Source organism: Salmo trutta, chromosome 13, assembly GCF_901001165.1.
Source record: "Salmo trutta chromosome 13, fSalTru1.1, whole genome shotgun sequence".
Classification (NCBI taxonomy): domain Eukaryota; kingdom Metazoa; phylum Chordata; class Actinopteri; order Salmoniformes; family Salmonidae; genus Salmo; species Salmo trutta.
The window spans coordinates 63,528,976-63,532,339 of NC_042969.1; positions in this window are offsets into that span (position 1 = coordinate 63,528,976).

Below are 3,364 nucleotides of genomic sequence, written 5' to 3' on the forward strand. Positions count from 1 at the left end.
TAACAGGATAATTGACAGTAGCAGCAGCGTATGTGGTGAATGTGTAAGTGTGTGTGTGTATGTGGCGAATGTGTGCCTGTGTGTTATGTGTGAGTGAGTGTGTGTGTGTTGGAGTGTCAGTGTAAGTACAGTACCAGTCAAAAGTTTGGACACACCTACTCATTCAAGGGTTTTTCTTTATTTTTACTATTTTCTACATTGTAGAATATTAGCGAAGACATCAAAACTATGAAATAACACATATGAAATCATGTAATAATCAAAAAAGTGTTAAACAAATCAAAATATATTTTAGATTCTTCAAAGTAGCCACCCATGATGACAGCTTTGCACACTCTTGGCATTCTCTCAACCAGCTATATGAGGTAGTCACCTGGAATGCATTTCAATTAAAAGGTGTGCCTTGTTAAAAGTTCATTTGTGGAATGTCTTTCCTTCTTAATGAGTTTGAATGTGTGGGTAGGATCCAGTGTGTGTACATAGATTCAAAATCAGTTAGTACAAAAAGGGTCAACGCAGATAGTCCGGGTAGCTATTTTGTTAACTATTTAGCAGTCTTACGGCTTGGGGGTAGAAGCTGTTCAGGCACCTTTTGGTCCCAGACTTAGAGCACCGGTACCGCTTGCCATGCGGTAGCAGAGAGAACCGTCTATGACTTGGGTGGCTGGAGTCTTTGACAATTTTTAGGGCCTTCCCTATGACCCATCCTTGTATAGAGGTCCTGGATGGCAGGGAGTTCGGCCCCAGTGATGATCAGGTCCATAGGCACTACTCTCTGTGTTCAAGCAGTTGTCATGCCAAGCGGTGATGCAGCCAGTCAAGATGCTCTCAATGGTGCAGCTGTAGAACTTTTTGAGGATCTGAGGGCCCATGCCAAATCTTTTCAGCCTCCTGTGGGGGAAGAGGCTTTGTCGTGCCCTCTTTACGACTGTGTTGGGGTGTTTGGACCATGATAGGTCCATAGCGATGTGGACACAGAGGAATTTGAAGCTCTCGACCAGCTCCACTAAAACCTGTCGATGTTAATGGGAAGTGTTCGGCCTTCCGTTTGATGTAGTTCACGATAAGCTCCTTTGTCTTGCCCACATTGAGGGAGAGGTTGTTGTCCTGGCACCACAATGACAGGTCTCTGACCTCCTCCCTTTGAGCATGGTGAAGTTATTAATTACACTTTGGATGGTGTATCAATGCACCCAGTCACTACACATATACAGGTGTTCTTCCTAACTCAGTTGCCAGAGAGGAAAGAAACCACTGGTGATTTTAAAACAGTTACAGAGTTACATGGTTGTGATAGGAGAAAACTGAAGACGGATCAACAACATTGTACTTGCTCCACAAAACTAGCATAAATTACAGAGTGAAAAGAAGGAAGCCTGTACAGAATAAAAATATTCCAAAACATACATCATGTATAAGGCCCTAAAGTAATACTGCAAAGAAATTTGGCAAAGAAATTCACTTTTGGTCCAGATTACAAAGCTTTATGTTTGGGGCAAATCCAACACAACACATCACTCAGTATCACTCTTCATATTTTCAAGCATGGTGGTGGCTGCATCACGTTATGGACATGCTTTTTTTAATAAAAAGAAACAATAGAGCTAAGCACAAGCAAAATCCTAGAGGAAAACTTGGTTAATTCTGCTTTCCAACAAACACTGGGTGGCAAATTCACCTTTCAGCCAGACAAATATACACTGGAGTTGATTATCAAGATGACATTGAATGTTCCTGAGTGGCCTAGATACAGTTTTTACTTAAATCGGCATGAAAATCTTTGGCAAGCCTTGAAAATGGCTGTCTACCAATGATCAACAACTAACTTGACAGAGCTTGAAGAATGTTTTTAATAATAATGGGCGAATATTGTACAATCCAGGTGTGCAAAGCTCTTAGAGACTTACCCAGCTGTAATTGCTGCTAAAGGTGATTCTAGCATGTATTAACTCAGGGGGTTAAATACTTCTAATATACACTCATATATCGAATAAAGATATATGAGTGTTTTATTGCTGGTCCCATGTTTCATGAGCTGAAATAAAAGATCACAGAAAGGAATATTTATGTCTGTAATAAAGGCCTTTTGTGGGGAAAAACTAATTCTGATTGGCTGGGCCTGGCTCCCCAGTGGGTTGGCCCAGGCCCACCTATGGCTTCGCCCCTGCCCAGTCGTGAAATCGGGCTTAATGATTAGGGCCTATTGAAGTTATTTCAATTGACTGATTTCCTTATATGAACTGTAACTCAGCAAAATCTTTGAAATTGTCGCATGTTGATTTATATTTGTGTTCAGTATACATACATACATATTTATATTGAAGCAAAAAGGCCCGAGGTGGTGTGGTATATGGCCAGTATATACCAAGGCTAAAGGCTGTACACCTGCGCGATGCAACGCGGAGTGCCTGGAATACAGCCCTTAGCCATGGTATATTGGCCATATATCACAAACCCCCGAGGTGCCTTATTGCTATTATGAACTGGTTACCAACGTAATTAGAGCAGTAAAAATGTTTGTCATACCCATGGTATACGGTCTGACATACCATGGCTGTCAGCCAATCAGCATTCACGGCTAGAACCACCCAGTTTATAAACATCGACAACAACATCATCGGAAGTGTAGGCCAATATGGGTAAAGGTCAACCTATTCAGTCCTATATCCCTGGTTCATCATTGAGTGCAGAATTTTTTCACACCCCTATAGCCATAATAACCAAAGAATGATGTTATACAAATATTCTACATTTTGTAATACCAGTATGCCATATGGGCACAAATCACCTGTCCAAAATAAATACACAATTTTGTGATCCTAGATGCAACTGTTCATAAAAAAAGTTGTAAAAGTTATTTGGCACACTGCGCTTCCCGTAGCCAGACGTTTAGGCCAAATATTTTTTATAATTAAACCAAGATAGACCACAGCTTATTGTTTCCATTGGGAACAATTTAATCATAGTGAACAGAACAAGAAAGGTGGTGGGCAGAGCCAAGCATTCTAGTATACATCTGCATATTTCCATTAGGGAACAACTACTCTGTGTGCGCGCGTGCAATAACTCAATTTACCTTTGCACTCCTTCTAAAAAGTATTTTTTTACAAAACATAGTCTATACTGTTCATAGCATATTCTAGTTTTGGGAACAGAAAACTTTATTGAGATCCAATGTTTAATTGATGAGAAAATTTGCAAAATGTGGGCCAAAATCCATCTCTTTACATTTTCCCCACTGCCCACCAGTAGGCTTCCTCTCCCTACCATATTTGGTAGTGAGTAAAAACGCCAACCGGATGCTTCACATTTATACATCCAGTGAAATGTCTGTCTCATTCTTCTATCTGTGTTTTGGGGGGTG